This window comes from Hetaerina americana, unplaced genomic scaffold (genome assembly GCF_022747635.1).
Source record: "Hetaerina americana unplaced genomic scaffold, ioHetAmer1.1.p SCAF_7, whole genome shotgun sequence".
Lineage (NCBI taxonomy): Eukaryota > Metazoa > Arthropoda > Insecta > Odonata > Calopterygidae > Hetaerina > Hetaerina americana.
This window is the reverse complement of record NW_027287316.1, coordinates 859,687-878,385: the sequence shown is the minus strand read 5'-3', so window position 1 is coordinate 878,385 and position 18,699 is coordinate 859,687. Positions and strand designations below refer to the sequence as shown.

The 18,699-nt window shown below is 44.6% G+C and overlaps 1 protein-coding gene across 1 annotated transcript in view; it reads right to left on the bottom strand.

Moving 5' to 3' along the window:
- p130CAS (Serine_rich_CAS and FAT-like_CAS_C domain-containing protein p130CAS) overlaps positions 1-18,699 on the bottom strand; it is a 174,161-nt gene that overhangs the window by 95,158 nt on the left and 60,304 nt on the right. The gene's annotated exons all lie outside the window — the stretch shown is intronic.

Below are 18,699 nucleotides of genomic sequence, written 5' to 3'. Positions count from 1 at the left end.
TCCTGCGTCAACTATTACCTTACCCGCCTTATCTCTAACTGTTAGCATAGCTCTTCCTTTCTTACTTCCCGATAACGATTTAACTTTGCTGTACAGCGCACCGATTTCACCCTTCCTCGGCAGACTTTACATATCCTCGCACTGCGTCTTCCACCATGCTTCTTTTACTTTATTTGTTGCCCGCCTCAATTTATTGTTCAATTCTTTGTACTTCATTTTGTCTAATTCTGTATTTATATTCTTCCATTTTCTCCGCTCATCCATCTTTGTAATCATCTCATCCGTGATCCATGGTTTCCTAGTCCTTTTAGCGTTAACGGTTCCAATAGTGCCTTTTGCGGCTTTAGACAACCCTTTCTTGATACTTTCCCATTTTTCTTCGATAGTACTAAGCATTTGCCATCCTCCATGATTTTCTCCACCGCCTGTTTGTATTCCTTCCTTTTCAACCCATTTAATGCTTTTACATTCCATTTTCTAACTCGCCGCCCCTACCGTATCTTTTTGAAACGTACGCTACATTTCATAACAACTAAATTGTGGTCTTAGTCCGCATCCGCTCCCGGGAAGCTGTGCGAATTTATCACACTGTTCCTAAACCTGTGTCTAACCAGGATATAATCTAGCTGATATCTTCCTGAGTCACCTGGCATTTTCCATGTATACCTGCGTCTTTTGTGGTGTCTAAACCAAGTGTTGGTGATGACTAACCCCTGTCTCCGGCAGAACTCAACTGCTTTGCCCCCGCGGTCATTCCTCGTGCCTAAACCGTAGTCCTCGACCTCATCACCATCTCTTCCTTCGCCTACCGTCGCATTCCAATCCCCCATCACTATCAAATGTTTCCCTGCAGGAACACACGCGATTATGTCCTCTAATGGATCGTTTATCCTGTCGACCTCTTCTTCCTTGTGGTTGCTCGGTGGCATGTATACCTGAATAATAACTTAAGTTCGTCGGTTCTACTTTTATCTCCACTAGTAGTATTCTATCCGTTACCTGCTCTATGTTGACTACGCTTCTTCCTACCTCTTCATTTAATACTTTGGCAATCCCTCGTTGGCTCTCGTCCCCACCGCTGTATATTATTCTATACTTATCACTCCAGTAATCCCCGCTATCTTTCCATCTCACCTCGCATAGACCTAAAATATCTATATTTCCCCTTCCCATTTCTCGCTTAACATTCTCCAATTTCCATGTCCTCATCATTGACCTAACATTCCACGTTCCTATTCTAACTAATTTGGTCTTCTTCTCCTGCGTCTTCTGTCCGGCTGCTGCTGGTTTTCCCTTGCAAGGGTTTCGTGGGATGACGACCGCGGGAGCCTTGCCTCCCCCGCTGCCGGGCACGACACACGGCCGATTGGGCCGAGCCCCGTGGTTGCCAGGACTCAAAATATCTCTATTGCCCATCATATTTTTCTTGGGAATGATAATTGAGGTGGTTTCACGTTGCCTTCCTCAATAGTGTTTTTAACGGGACATCATCACTTACTGGCCGTCCCACTGGGGTCAGACGCCATTGCAGCCGCCTCACTGAGGAACAGACGCTGCGTGGACTACCTTTCGTCTGGCTCCTAACCTTCGACCTATCTGGCATGGGTGACCCTACCAGGAGCAATTACTATTACTCCTGCCAGCACAGCTCTAGGGGTCATCGGAACGCACAAGCCCTTCCACCACGTCAAGGTTGTAGTCCGGGGAGGCCTGTATATATATAAATAAATAAATAAATATATATATATATACATATATACATATATATATACATATATACATATATATATATATATATATATATATATATATATATATATTTGGGAAAAACTAATGAGTATATCGAAAAAAATAGGAATAGATTGGAGGGGCAGGAGGCTAATCCGCAACCTGTACTTGCATCACACTGCTCGGGTAGGATTGGGGAACAGGGAGTCCGATATATATATATATTCATATATATATATATATACATATATATATATATATATATATATATATATATATATATATATGTATATATATATATATTTATATATAGCATTCCAATTGAAAAAGGTACTTTCTAGGTTAGTAGTGGGCAGAACTACTAATCTTTGATCTTATTAAAGTGGCGTTGCCTATTTATGATCCCAAACACGACTTTAGAGAATTGTTTGCATTTTCAAATCATTCTTCCACTGTTTTAAATTATATTCGTTTGCTTTCGACTCATACTTTATTTGCATTGAGTGTCGTTAAAATTCGGTAATGCGGACAGAAAACGGTTTTTACAGAGCCGGGGAGGAAAACCCGTCTTATATATTGTTACAGGTCTAATGGCAAATATTTTTGCGGATAACCTACTTCTGTAGAAATACCCTCTTTTATAACGATTGGGGGGGGGCGTTAATAGAGGGGTGAGGCATTGGGTTAACAACCCAGAAGTCCCCGATTCGATTCTCTATTAAGGGTTTTCTTGTATTTTCAAATTTTGTTCTTTGAGGATTGATGGTGGACCTCTGGTTTGGAGCCGAGTGGAAAGCATCAGTCATAGGTTGCGTGCTCTCTGCAGGGATATCGGGGCGTCCTTCGTCGACCTTCAACCGACGATCCAATACTGTAGGAACATACAGAAGCGTTCTGTTGTTCACTACACGTCTGAGGCCGCCGGGTGTGTAGCGGGTGGGATACTCGAGCACCGCAGTGCCTTTTTAGATCAAGAAGTGTACGTCAATCAGCGGGTCTCTAAAGTCTTCCTTGCCAAATTATTTTGACTTCAATGAAGTGAGGGTCAGTGCTAGCAATAGTTCGTTTAATACCAATGGGATGGAAAATTTTATGCGGGATTCAATATTAATAAGAAGACGATCCTCGATAAAAATTCAAAAACACTGTCATGCCAAGGAAGCATTATCTGTATTGGTAGTAAATTGCCGAAGTTTAAAAAACAAAGTCCCATAATATCATCGCCTTATTCAAAGCACAGGCGCAGATATAATTATTGGGACAGAAAGCTGGTTATCCGCTGATATTGTCAACAGTGAAATTTTCACAAAATCCTTTTCCATTTACAGAAATGACTCAACAAATAGAATCGGGGGTGGTGTATTTATTTCAGTTAAAAATTCTTGCGCCATAAGGGCTGAGGTAATTCTTGGCAATGGTTTGGAAAGCGTTTGGTGCTCTATTAAAAGTCCTTAATACAAAAGAATGTATGCATGCGCAATTTCACGAGCCACCGGACGACAAAGACAATTCAATTCTAGAATTGAATTTGATCAGCATATTTAAAATTTTTTATCCCAACTCAATGATCGCGCTACGTTTTAATAGGCGGAGATTTCAATGTCTTATCTATTGACTGGAGTACATATAGGAGGTCTATTCAAAAAGTATCGCGAATTTTGAATTTTTGCGGGTTAAGTGAAGTTGATTTGCATTTTTGTGAGGCGTTATGTTGGTACTTTTGTCTCACACTTATGCCGAATAGTTCGGGCATTTCAAATGTTCCGTTATTTTTTGACAGGTGTTTTGCTCGGACGTGTTTTGGCTTGTCTTCGATTTTTGCCTGTTCCAAAAAATAGATAAAAGAATCTGTATCAAAATGTTTGTGAAAACGAAATTATGTGCGCGGAGGCATTGCGAATGTTGACAGTGGCATATGGAGAAGCTACCTTGGACCGAGGCAACGTTTATCGGTGGTGAAAAAGTTCTCAGAGGGCCGAGAAGATGTGAACGACGAATAGGATGCCGGACGCCCGAGCACGTCAACAACTGACGAAAGCAATGATGAAGTGAAAAAAATAGTATTGGTCAATCGTCGAATCACCGCAAGGGAAGTTGCTGAGGAGCTAAACATATCGACAGGCTCGGGCCATTCGATTTTTACCAATGATTTGGGCATGACACGGATCGTGGCGAAATTCGCACCAAAATTGCTCAATGTCGACCAAAAACAATAACGCATTAACATTGCTAATGACTCAGTCCTTGACCCAAATTTGCTCCAGAGGCTCATAACTGGTGACGAATCATGAGTTTATGATTATGACGTGGAAACTAAAGCTCAATTATCCAAATGGAACTGCAGCCCGGGCCAAGACCGAAAAAAGCGCGCCAAGTTCGGTCGAATGTGAAAGTTTTGCTTACAATTTTATTCGATTTCAGGGGCGTGGTGCATCATGAGTTCTTGCCACAGGGTAGGACGGTGAATAAGGAATGTTATCTGCAAGTTATGCGCAAAATGAGCAAAGCAATCCGCCACAAACGCCCCGATTTGTGGAAGAACCAACATTGGCTTTCGCACTATGACAACCCCCTGCTCACACATCGTTACTTTTGCGCGAATTTTTGGCCAAAAACAACACACTAATAATGCCGCAGCCACCACATTCCCCAGATCTGGTCCCCAGTGACTTTTTCTTGTCCCCGAAACTGAAGAGGCCCATGAAAGGGCCATGCTACCCTACGATTGACAAGATGAAGACTGCATCGAAGGAGGAGCTGAACAAGATCACAGAAAATGATTTTATGAAGTGCTTCGAGGATTGGAAAAAACGTTGGCACAAGTGTATAATATCTAATGGTTATTACTTTGAAGGGGACAAAATAGACATCCATAAATAAATAAATAATTTTTGAAAAAACACTGAATTCGTGATATATATATATATATATATATATATATATATATATATTTATTTATTTATATATGGGTCGCGGTAGTCGAGGGGGTAGAGCGTTGGACTGCTGACCGGAGGGGCCCGGGTTCGATTCCCGGGCAAGGGAAAGGAACTGGCCCCCCTACCCTGATGTGTGAATTTCACACGTCGTCGGGCTTAGTACTGGGTGAACTCTACCATCACCTACCAAACCGACCATCGGGTTGATTACTGTGTTTATAGTTATATATATATATATATATAAATATACAAATATATGTTTGTGTGTGTGCATGCATATACCGGTGGTAGTTGCCTCCCAGGCTTAACGAAGTGCGGATTATACGTTTGTGAAATCTCGATAACGTGACCTCCTTACGCTCCGTCGTGAACCGGTTATTGAAACAACGCTCCTTCAACAAATTTTGCGTGAAACTGGACAAAAGTGGGGAAGAGAAACATGACATGTTCAAGGTTGCTCATGGTGATAACACCATGGGTAGCTCGGGTGTTTTTGAGTGGCTCAAGGTGTTTTGGGAGGGTATAGAAGACGTTGAACGTTCAGGACGCCCTTCGACGCCAAAAAATACGAAATACTTGCAAGAGCTGGAGGACAGAGATCGCAGATTAAGTATTCGCATGCTTTCTGATCATCCATTGGCATCCCTAAAAGTGATGAGTGACCGAGAACATGGGCATGGGAAAGGTGTTTGTGCGAAGTTGGTGCCGCGAGTGCTCTCGGACGAACCAAAGGAAACTCGCACGCGGATCTGCATAGGGCTTCTCGACCACGGCCTATCCACCTTAAAGCCCTGACGTTGCCCCACCAGACCTCCTTCTCCACCTCAAATACCATCTGAATGGAAGTCACCACGGCCCGGTGGAAGCGTTACAACATGCCGTGACCAGGGAGCTTGGCAGTATTCCGGGCACCACCTTCCAGAAGGCGCACGAGATGCGGAAAACCCATTGGAATCGATGTGTGGACGCACAAGGGTTCTGCTCCGAAGACTGCGTTCGAAGTAGTACCCTTGAAGTGTTCGCCCAATACAAGGTGGCTCCACCTCGAAAACGGCACCGTTTTAATAAATGTGTACTCGCAAGTAGAGCAGGCGAGTCTTCATACGATGTGTGTTCAATAAACAATGAGAATTTGAGTTACTCGGAGAGATTTCTATTCATTCGTCTAGTATATCAATGCTATGCTAATTCCCTTCGAAGTAGTCCCCATTCATTAGATTTAATGCACATGAATGCCAGCGCTTTTTCCAATCCGCGAAACACTTCTAGAACTCCATCTATGATATAACTTTCATTATCGCTCTCTCTCTCCGCGATGCGTTTGTTTTTAACCTCATCTGTGCTTGTAAAACGTCGACGGCCCTTCTAACAAATTCGGGTAATTTTTACGTATTGCATAACGCAAAAAATATTGAACTTGCTAAGTGGGGCTCTTTACTGATCGTTTCACCTTGTGACCAGAACTCATGGTGCCTTATGCCGTGCACTGCACTTCGCGAAAATACAAAATTCTCGTTACCTTCAGAACAAACGTCATCCTATACGCGCAGTTTGCCGCCCAGGTAAATATTATGGCGGCACTCGGCCTCGCTGACAGCAACTGAGGATGATGACACGATGGCATCAAAGCCGAGGTCACCATCAATTAATGCCCTCGGCGGGAAGGAGCGATGGCCGACAGTGCGCCACGGGCAGTCGTCGGCGCCGGCGGCCTCTCAGTCCTCCTTGACACACAAGCCGCTCCCGCACGTGAGGGAGTCTCACTCCAGGTATTCCCCATTCCTCCCCCCGCGTCCTGCTTAGAAGACCCCGCGCACCCCTGCCTTTTACGGGTGGAAAATACCCCGATCCGAGTGGGTGACGGACAGAGACTCAAAAAGGAGACGACAGCACTTTCGCGTTCAAATTTGTCGGCGTGGGTCCACACAGTTTATTTCTCTCCGGGCAAGATTCGATTCGGTTCTGTCAATCGCAGCACTGGGACATACGTTGGTCGTTCAATAATTCCTTAGAGAATCCAAGAGATGGCGCTCGCGGTATGGAAAATAAATGTTTCCTTTTAGCACTTTTAAGCCGACTGGATTGGACTGCCTCAGTTTCAGGTGAATTCTGGATTAGCCTAATCCATATATGACACAATGAATATTCAGAATAATATGCAGAAATGGTAGCAATTCGATGAGTTTTTAAAAACAATAATATTTTGATAGGATGGTGAAAATTGTTTTTAAAACAGATTTTTAAGTATAACGTTTATTCCATTAGTTCGTCCAAGAAACAATTTTTATTGCTTTGATCTCGCACGGAAAGACAATGCTGGGTTTTTATCAATCGCGTTCCATTTCATCGCGTTCCTCCTCCGTGTTCCTCCACCGCGAATCCTCCTGATCCCCCGTTCAGGAACCCCCGGAGGCCGAGGATCCGGTGTTGAGGAGCACCCGTTCGCTCGGTTTCAACCGGAAGTCGCCTGGCACCCGCAAACACGAAAGGTTTTTGTCGCACTCTGATTTTCTTGCCTCCCGCTTCGAAAGATGGGAGCAATCAAATATTGTCAAATGAGAAGAGCTGGAAGGTCGATGGACTTTTATTCTTTTACGGTAACCTTGCAGTTAGGCAGAGGTAAAACAATCTCCGGCTGTAGGCATCCTCTCTCCGAAGCGGAGAGCACGAACTCCCGAGTCTTCCCCTGACGAGGCGGTGAGACTTGCAGGATGCCGCTTGCTAATGTAAAGAAACGAGTGGTTGGGGACAATAAATGACCCTTTACTTGGCAATTATTCAGTCATGAAATGACAGTCGACCTTCCGTTCTTGCTATGATTTGATTGCTAATTTCCACGAACGCTGTAATTTCGCCCCTTCCGTCCAAGCCTTCGCGTTGGCCCTTGGGCTTTCCCTGAACTGGGACCGAGGCCACAGTCGCCTGCAATTATAGCGCAGGCACACACGAGGACGTGTGGCCCGGGGGTCGCGAGCCCTTGCCAGGGTCACAGCGGGAAGGATGATAAACTAGTCCAAACTTCACAAATAGTTTTAAAAGCAATGAAGAGTATCTAAAGACGACCATAGATGATGCACTTGAATATCGAGAGAAATATATACAGAGTATACGTACGTGCTTATTAGGTAAAATTTAAAGCAAATACCATTAAGGGTATCCCTTTTTCAATCTGTTCTTACATCAAGAAAGTGTCGAATCTTTATTTCCTTCAAAGGCAAAATGAGAACAATATCATAAACAATTCCTTTCAGAACCAATACAGAATAATACAAGTTCCGAGAACGGTGTCCCCCACTAACCTGTAAGACTCATTAGAGCCATTATTTACCCGGGAAGGATTTGATATTTCTGTATAGAAATATCAACGGTTACAAAATACACAGGACCCAGGATCCAGATGAATTCACCGCCATAGCAATGGAAGAACTGGCCGAGGATATTGCAAATTATTCCAAAAGTGTTTCTTGTTATAAGCCTGTAAAAGAAGTTTGCCTCACGAATGGACGCTGGACCCTGGTGCAGAAAGGCGACGAGAGGACGGACCCCCAGGAACTACAGGCATAACATCGATATCCTGCATCAGAATCGAGCATGTCAATGCTAGCAATATAATGTTCTTTCTCGAGTGTAGAAACATACCCTTCCGCACGAATTTGTGGAAATTAGATCATGCAATGCACAATTGGTCTTTTTATCCATGATAAAGTGGAATCGGTGGACGGAAATGCACAAATGGATGACGGACTCGTAGATGACACGATAGCCTCCAACCAGGCTCGCCGCGAGACATTAAAAGACAAACTATGATAACGTGTTACTGATAAGTGACCCACTGGATTAGGGCTTTCTTGAGAGGACGCCTCGGTAGCTTAACTGGCTAAAGCACTCGGCCGGACATCGAGGGATCCGTGTTCGAATCCTGGTCAAGGCGAGTGATTTTTACATTTTGAAATTGTAGCTTTGTAGGAATTTCCTATCTGACTCTCTGGATTCTTATCCAAACAGTTGACGATGGGATAAGTGCCCCAGAGGCAAATATATCTTCAGGAGTGTCACTAGGAAGTTGTAGAGGGTCCCTGACGACCTAGGTTCCCACGCTATCGCCAATATTATCTCATTTGAAGACAACATCGTGACTAAGGGAGATGTGAGGGCATACGCGGATGGCTCACTACTCTCTGAAGATTTAGACTAGATATAGGACCGGAGCGGGAAATGGGGTTAGAATTAGATATGAGGAAATGCACGCACCTAAGTTTTGTAGAAAAAGAGATTACGATCAAGAAGTACACGAACTAAGCACCTAGGGTCAAATACTTGGTGTTACCCGGCGGGGGTTGATTACTTATCACCGGACTGCCTTGGAGACAATAATTCTCTCCCGTCGGACAACGTAATCCGGATCCCTTCTCGTTCGTGGGAAAAATGGCATTTAGTGTCATCGGCAAACATTGGCATTCGAGAAATAGCTTCATTATAACTAACACGTGGTTGAGACACCGCGGCACGAGGAGGAACACATTGAAAATGCGGGTAGATGTCGGTTAGATTACACTTTGACTTGGAATAGTTTGAGGAATGTCGCTCACGAGATTTTCGGGGGCCCATGAGATTCAATGAGAAAATGGAATTTAGAGCAATAAACCGGAGAGAAGAGGGAGCGAGAGCAGACGGGTGACAAGGGGACCGGTACAGCAGAAGAAACATGACAGTATCTCAAGCAGGGCGAACGAAAAAATATGGACGGTACATAGGAACAGGCTGAGGAAATCATTGATTACAGAAAATATTATTCGGAAGATGGACAAAAGAAGGAAATGGAGGAACAAGGACGCGTATTGAAGAGAATAAAATATGAAGAGATAAACAATAAACCGAGGCATGAAGTTAGTATGGTGTGAAAAACATGGTGGAAAGAACAGTGGATGGAGGATGCGAATAGTTTGCGGTATGTACGCTGCAGAGAAAGGCGAAGGAACTGTCCCGCTAAGAAAGGAAATTCCGACAAACCAATGCAAATGCCATTGGCAAAATATTAATCGAAACAGAAGAGGCTCTGAAAATATGGAAAGAGTATGAAGGGCCGATGTGATAAAAATAGCATTCAAGCATTCCTAGACCTAAGCTATTATTAACGATTAAGAATAGCCTAGGAATAGGGGTACTTGAGGACGAGATATAAAAGCGTTTAAGGAAAAGAATGACAGGATCCAGGGGGAACATCCATACATAATTTCTCAGGAATTTAAGAAAACGAGGACAGAAGGGGTTTTATGGACGTGCTCATTTATGAAAAGGAATTCGTCTGGAAGGCGTTTGAGAACTGGTTCGATATCATACAAAAAAAGGAAATGGCAGCATTATGTGAGAAATATCGTTGGACGATTGGCTAGTTTTCGCACGCGGCAAAGAAGGTCCGTATAAAGAAAACGATGGCGACGAGAGGGAATGCGTTTTCTTGAGAATATCACTTTGGATTTAGAAAGGAGGCGAGGACAAGTGACGTCAGAGTAAAACCGATATGTTTTTGCGTATTTTGCGACTAAATATAGATAACTCGGAATTAATTTGAGAAGGCAGAGTGCACCGAGTAATATTACTGAATATTTTTCAGAGCAGTTTGGAGGGGAAGTCAACTGATCATGTACAACGTACATGTCTCCAGACTAGCAAAAACTTGATATAAGGCTTAGTCATGTCTGATTGGCAAAGATGGAGACAGAAGGATAGGTTTAGACGGGAGGCTTTTGAGCCGAAAGGAGAGGGCCGAAACTTCGAACAATTTACCGTGTGAGTGTCCTTTTAAATATTGCTATTCTATTCTATTTGTGTTACATTGTGTCCGCCCATTATTGTGCCGCTCGTATGAGTTTTTCCGTACAATCGTTATATATATATATATATATATATATATTTATATTTATTTATTTATTTATATATATCCCTCCCTGATATCCCACGCAGCTAAAGTTGTTCTCAGGATCATAAACAAAAGGATAGAGAGTAGGGCAAATGATTACTTGGGGGATGATCAGTTTGGGTTTAGGAAGGGGAGAAGTACGCGTGATGCCATTGCAGTAATGAGATTATTAATCGAGAGGAATATAGAACACAACCAGGAGGTATTTGCCTGTTTCGTATATTTCGAAAAAGCGTTTGATGGAGTGAATTGGGAAAAATTAATGAGTATATTGCAGAAAATAGGAATATATTGGAGGGAAAGGAGGCTAATCCGCAACCTGTACATGTCTCAGACTGCTCAGGTGCGGGTGGGAAACGGGGAGTCAGGATGGGCAGTGTTAGGAAGAGGTGTAAGGCAGGGTTGCCCATTATCACCGTTGCTGTTCAACCTGTATGCAGAGGAAATGATTAAAGAGGCATTGGAGGAACTGGAGGTAGGAATGAAAGTGGGCGGGGAATTCGTAAAATCAGTTAGGTTTGCTGATGACCAAGCTATAGTTTGTCAGTCAGCCAAGGGGCTGCAAGCATTGCTTAGTGAATTGGGAATTCAGTGCGACAGGTATGGGATGAGACTCAATATTAATAAAACAAAGGTTATGCGATTCTCTAGACATAAAAAGGCTAAGCTTAACATTAAAATAGGCGGGCAAAAACTAGAGCAGGTAGAACAGTTTACGTATCTCGGTAGTGTTTTGGACCAACACGGTCAAAGTAGTACGCACGTGAGAAGAAGGAATGTACTAGGCAAAGAGGCTTTCAGGAGGGAATTGCCAGGAGGGACATTGATTAAGGATGTTAAGAAAAGGCTCGTCCAAACTTTAATTTGGAGCGTAGCTATGTACGGCGCGCAAACGTGGTAATTGAAGCAGGAGAATAGACGTAGACTGGAGGCTTTTGAAACGTGGGTCATGAAAAGAATGGAGAAGGTGAAATGGACAGAAAAGAAAACAAACGAGGAAGTACTTGGTATGGTGGGCGAAGAGATGGGTTTGTTGGGCGTTATCCTATGGAGGCAGGAAAAGTGGATGAAAGGGGTATTGCCCGGCAGCGGGATGTTGAAGACTGTAATTGAGGGGAGAATGTTAGGCAAACGAGGAAAGGGAAGGAACAGGATAGGGATGTTGGACGGGATGAAGGGAGGAAGAAAGTACTCAATAGGTGAAGAGGGACCTGATGTAGAGTAGGATGTTGTGTTTTGTTGGGGCCACAAATTATTTAATTAGTAATTGTCCATCCAAAAACCTACCATAACCGGTAGATTACCTAATAATAATAATAATGATAATGTAAATATATATATATGTGTAGGGGTTGCGGTAGTCCAGTGGGTAGAGCGTTGGACTGCTGACCGGTGGGTCCCGGGTTCGATTCCCGGGCAAGGCACTCTGGGCACCTGCAGCTCCACCCAAGCTGTGTGATTTTTCGGGTACCAGGTCTTCCTGGGAAACCATAACCGGCACAGGGAAAGGAACTGGCCCCCCTACCCTGATGTGTGAATTTTCACACGCCGTATTGGGCTTCGTACTGGGTGATCTCTACCATCACCTACTAAACCGACCTTCGGGTTGATTACTGTGTTTATGGTTTATATATATATATATGTATATGTATATGTATATGTATATGTATATGTATATGTATATGTATATGTATATGTATATGTATATGTATATGTATATGTATATGTATATGTATATGTATATGTATATGTATATGTATATGTATATGTATATGTATATGTATATGTATATGTATATGTATATGTATATGTATATGTATATGTATATGTATATGTATATGTATATGTATATGTATATGTATATGTATATGTATATGTATATGTATATGTATATGTATATGTATATGTATATGTATATGTATATGTATATGTATATGTATATGTATATGTATATATATATATATATATATATATATATATATATATATATATATATATTTTTTTTTTTTTTTTTTAAGTGACGGCCGAGTTTGCCCATCATATTTTCGATTATTTGCCGTTCGCGTTCTTCCCCATGATCGTGTGTCTTCACTGAAAAACAGGAGGTAGACGCTATTCTCACTGCTTTCCTCCCGCTCCCAAGCGCGTGCACTCTTCCCCGAGGCGGTCAGGGCCGGCGCCCGTTCCGTTCCGGCCGATCGGCCTGCAACGATAGCTAACCTGCCACCGGAGAGCATTTGCACTCCGTTTTTCAACGGACCCAAAAGTGAAAGCGTGCGCCCTCCACGCCCACCCCCTCCCCATCATGCATTGCGTCAGCATCCTCGTGAGTTCTCGTCGTCCCGGTGGAAGCATAGTTGCCCGTCATTGCCGTCTTCTGCCGATCGGCGCTGACGGCGAGCGAACGATGGAAATGGGAATGGGCCGCACTCAATCAACTGGTGTCGGTCGGATTGCCAAAACCACGCGACAGCGATTATTATTAATGCCCGCTCGTAAATGCGATCAAGACCCCGCTGCATGAGATCACGAGCGTCGTCTCGGAAGCCAGCATGTCCGGAGCGGATGAACTGTCCTTTTATCTCGGACCAGTTTCTGAAAGCAACATTGGAATCATCTTCCGGCCTATGTTGAAGGGCAGCCATTATAGTGGCATCACTTTTAGGGCAACATCTCCGCGTGCAGCAACCGTGAGAGGCACCCCGTCGAAGCACCAAGCGAGGGGGGTTGGGATGGCGCGGGAGTCCCGTGGGTGGATGCGGTCGCTGCCTGACATTCGTGAGTGGAGGGGGAGCTGAGGCCATTCGCGCTTTGGTGATCGATGGGAAAGGAGAAGAGAAACCCAGCGTCGGCAGTAGCCTGCTCTTAACGAAAGGCACCAAGGGGTCACACAATTTAACGTCCCATCCGACGGACGTCGTACTCGCTCAAAGTGCTCTCCACAAAGCACATCAAGTGGGGATCGGGTTACCACCGAAAATATCTGCCGTCCCTAGCATTCGATCCCGAGTCCAGTGGTTGGGAAGCCAATGGGCTAGCCATCGCACCATCCCGATCTTGGGGGCCGGGAACCGCAAGTGAATGGGAAAAGGCGGTGTGTCGGAAGTGTGCCGCAGTTCGGGAGATGCCCACGTGTGGCAAGTCTACATAATCCCTGAACCCTCACCTAAAATTTGGTCATATTCGGGTAAAAATGAGTCTGGTGTGTTATCTCCCCCTGCAAAGTACCCTAGCGATGGCTTGTAGGTTACCATTTTAAGATCCTTTCATTACTTGCGATCGTTTTGAAACCATAGGTGACTTGTAATTGGCTGACGGCTCTCTGTACTGCCACCACATCCTCACTTTCCGCGCACACGACCCGTTTCCACGCGTGCACGGCGTGGCTGTAGCCGCTTCGATTGTCTTCGTGATCCTTGGTTCGACGCATGCCAATCGGATGACGTGTCCCTCGTCCACGGTTCGCGGCAGTTGGATGTTTTTGATCCCCCCCCCGCGTCTCCTGGGCGAGATTAACCCTTTCAATCCGATTGAGCGCCCCCTGCTCCCTTGCTCGGAGGCGCGCCTTCGAATGAGGTGGCCCGCTACTCAATTTCGAACTCGGGCGGACGTTTCAATAACAGAGAGGGCAAGCTGAGGAGTTGGGCATAGCATACCTGTAAATCCCTGAGAGAAGAAAACGTCTTTCCGTTTGTCCTCGCACCCTTCGGACTCGCCCTCAGTCTCCCTTTGATGCCTCTCAAGTTCTAAGGATACGTACGACGTTATTGCTAAAGCCTTGGAAATTATCACATGGACTTTGGTTCTTCTTGTGAATTCCAGCGACTTCTTTGGCAGATGCTTGGGGTGAAAAAGGCACGCGATGAATGGAAAGCGTATGCCATAAAAAGAACGAGTTCCGAGAAACGACAACCATCAGGGATGAGAAATGGATTTCACTTGTTTGGCAAAATTTCGTGGCCATGCAAAACGGAAATTTGTTATTTGTTTAACTTTATTTTTGTAACTCATGACATTTAACATTAGAATTCATGCTTCACGTTGAGGAAGGTTTGAGTATCTATTGAAAAAGAAACATCGAACTATTCCACAAAAAATGGAATGGTTTGACACGTTTCACTGCCGTGACGCATCGTCCGGTAAATACAATTATTGAAGAAATCGATTCGTGGCATAGAGTACACAAAATATAAAGGAGGGGTGTAATAGTATTAAGGCTGGGCACAGATTTTCGAAACACAATAGTTGTACACACACAAACCATTGCTTTTATAGTTTGTGTGCTATTGAGTGTGTATAGATATGTCTACATCGAAACCAAATTTTTGAATTTCTGAACCAGGCGATACTATTAGACTGTGCATATTTTACTAATAAATTATCTTCGGAATAGTACGATTCTTCAATGAACACAGAATATTTTATTTATTTCAAACACCCCCCCGCTAGATTTCTCGAATGTTATGCCGAACGGGAAAATCAAGCTCACACGTTGAGTATTGACAGTCGAATGCGAAGGCCAATTGGCGGAGGCTCATCCCGACTTGCAGGCGTCCATCCATTGGAGTTAGCGCCGCCCTCCAGCAGAGAGATCCAGTGCTTCAAGCCGAAGGTGGTTCCCATTCGTGGTGGATATCCGGGGGCTACGTTTTCACTTGAGGTGACTTCCTTCCATCCCGCAAACCAAAATGCATTCTTTTCGACGCTCCGGAAGTCGGAGAGGGTGCGTGTTCTTGTCGCAAGCTCCGCGGCGCACCATGGCATGGCACTCGAGGGGCACTTCTAACAAAGCGAACAAGCACCACGTCCAACCCTTCGCCCCCGTGACCGCCCTCGTTACGCACGCGTGGCGCGGGGCACGGACACCTCAGGCCGGTTTCACCTCATGGTCTCACTGTCGCCGTCTACTATGGACAATGAGCAAATTTATTTATTAGTTAGGCTGGTCGTCAATATATCAATTTACACTTGAATTAACGTTAAACTAGCATTCTTTAAGCCTACCCAAATTATGATCTATTAAATTTGTAACTTTCCTTGCTTTAACGTAGGTTTTTTTTTGTGTACTTGGCATGGTCGATAGAATTAGGATGACTTTGACTGGATTTTCTGCCACGATGCATGACTGCGCGGGTGAATGCGTGGCTCTAAGGGCCCGCTTTATGGGAAGGTAACATTTCTGCAGAAGGACATGGCTCTGGGTGGAGTTGCGAAGAGTCGCCGCGCCAATGGGGCTGCACGGGTTCGCCCGAATGCAAAGAGCGACAGGGTGATCGAAAGGCCGTCCGGGGTCCGGTCTATTGATGACTGGTAGGCATCAATCCGTGAACCGGAAGGTTGGAAGGTATCTCTAACCAAAGCTTTCCATTAAGAAGTAATAATACACAATTAAGGTGATTAAGAGGACGGAGAGATTATATAGAGGTTTTAAGCGTCCATCAAAACGTTTTTGACCCAAGTGAATACGCGCGAAATGTGGAAATAAAACAAAAATTCACTTTAAGGGAATTTAAAAGAATACCTTATGGCCGCCGTGAATGGCGTATGGTACCGTGAATGGCCGCCGTTGTAAACGAAATATGATCCATAGAATAAGAATAATTTCAACTGCACAAGATCTCAACGATCTCAAGAGTATAATTACGGAAACGCCAACGACACGAGATGAGGCCTCATTCGATCGGAGACGTCGTTTCACACATACACATTGTGTTGAACGGTTTGCAATCTCACGCTGCATTTCCTCGAAAAGCACGAGACTGTGCCATTTCCCTTCGAAATTGGAGCAATGATTTCGCAAAGGGGATCAAAAATGCTCGCATCATATTCGATTGGGAGTATAACTAATGAGAAACTGCATTGCTACTTTTGTTTCACAGGTATTAATGATCTGTGAGCCATTTATCGGTAACTATCGAACGCTATTTAGTCTTTAAGTCAGCAAATGTATTACAGTAATTTTTATGCATAATCTACGGTTACGGTAGGATTTAGATGGACATAACCACCACATAAATATTTTATATAAATTTATAGAAATAAATAAATACATTCCTAGCAAAAAGCACACCGAATATCCAAAAGTACAATAGGCCTCTTTTCATTGCCATTACCCTAAAATTCTACTCTCGGTCAGTCTTCAGCATCCCATTGCCAATCAATATACTTGCATCAATTTTTCCTGTCTCCTTGTGATTTCTCAGCACTTCCTCACGTTTGTTCCTTTCGGTCCATTTCACCTTCTCCATTCTTCTCCACACCCACATTTCAAAAGCCTGCCATCTACCTCTATCCTCCTGCTTCAATGACCACGTTTCCGTGCCGCACAAAGCTACGCTCCATATCAAAGTGTTTAGGTCTTTTCTTAACACCCTTACTCAATGTCCCCGTCATTAACTCCCTCCTCCTTGTGAAAGCCTCTTTGCCTAGCGCAATTCTACTCCTTACGTCCCCATTACTTTGACAATTTTGGTCCAAAATACTTCCTATACACGTAAACTCTTCCACATGTCTAGTTTTTGTCCTTCTGTTTAATAGTTTAGATTGGCCTTTTTCTTTCTAGAAAATCACATAACCTTGGTTTTTGTTAATATTGATTTTCATCCCATATCTGTCGCACTGACTTTCCAATTCACTCAGCAATGCTTTCAACCCGTTGCCTGACTGACGAACTAGAGCTTGGTCGACAGCAAATTTGTAGTCAGCAGACTTCATGCAGCAGACTTTTATTCCCACCTCCAGTTCTTCCCATGCCTCTTGAATCATTTCCTCCACATATACGTTGAACAGCACCGGCGATAAGGGGAAACCCTGCCTTACACCTGTACCTAACACTGCCCATCCGGACTCTCTGTCCCCCACTCAGACCTGAGCAGTCTGAGATATGTACAGGTTGCGGATCAGCCTCCTGTCCCTCCAATGTACGATTCGTATTCCTATTTTCTGCAATATACCCATTAGTTTTTCCTAATTCACTCTACGAAACGGTTTTTTCGAAATCTACCTAACATGCAAATACGTCCTGGTTGTATTCTATATTTCTATCGATTAGTGATCTCATTCGTGCAATGGCATCATGTGTGCTTCTCCCCTTCCTAAAACCCTGCTCTGCATCCTTTTGTTGATGATCGCTATATTTTATCTTACGTCCACATCAAAGGCTTTTATGAGCACCACTTCAATCTTTCAGCGAAATCAAAGATGGAGAATGGTGAAATGGCACGTTGAGCGCAGTTCAGCGAGCGCGGCTGGTCGGCTGGCTTCGAGGGATGAAGTCCTGAAGATCATTTGGTGACCGCCGGAAAGGAAATCATATGTGATCTGTGTGTAGTGGAGGAGGGGACGAGTCCTGTGCAAGAACTAAGGATGCTCTAGGGTCAGGGGGGGATGGGGTTGCAGTGAATTGGACTCAGGGGGAGCAGAAAGAAGGAACAAGGGGGAGTGTCCGCGAGGGAAGTGTTCTCCAGCGAAGCGGGCCTTCAGAGTGAGTGTTTCAGTGGCGTTGTTTGCCATCAAAGGGCGGGAAAAAGGACGGAGTGATAATACCAAGTAAACAATCCCGACCATAGGCAAAAAATCAATTGAAATTGACCGCGGGGTCCCCCATTATGAAAAACCACCACGGTCCATGGATCAGAGCCGAAGGGCAGGTTGCCAGGCAATCGCCGTTCGCCCGGTGCCAACTCCCTCGCCGCGAAATGAACCAGGGCGTTGAAGAGACGAGGGGAGGGTCACCTAACGGAAGACCAGCGACTGGCGAAGTTCACGCGCAAACGGGAACGCGGTTAATTAAGGGACAGTCCGTAGTTTCCGGTGCAGCCCGTGTCTCCCTGGACGACCTGGCGGCCGCAAGCTTACACGGCTAGATGAAGCCTAGGTTGCTCGGAGACTTCCCCCGGAATCGAACCCGGGCCCTCCAGTCAGTCGCTCTCTACCAACCGGGACCTCTACTACGATAATACTGTCCAAAATCGACCAGATCACCTCGAGCCAATGAAAAGCCATGCTTCAGTTCAGTTCGAGTTCACGTTATTCGGTCGCCGAATGCTATTCGCGGGCCATAAAGGGCGCAGGGGGGGGGCGAGGGGGGAGTGGTGCACGGGGAGGGGATGGGGG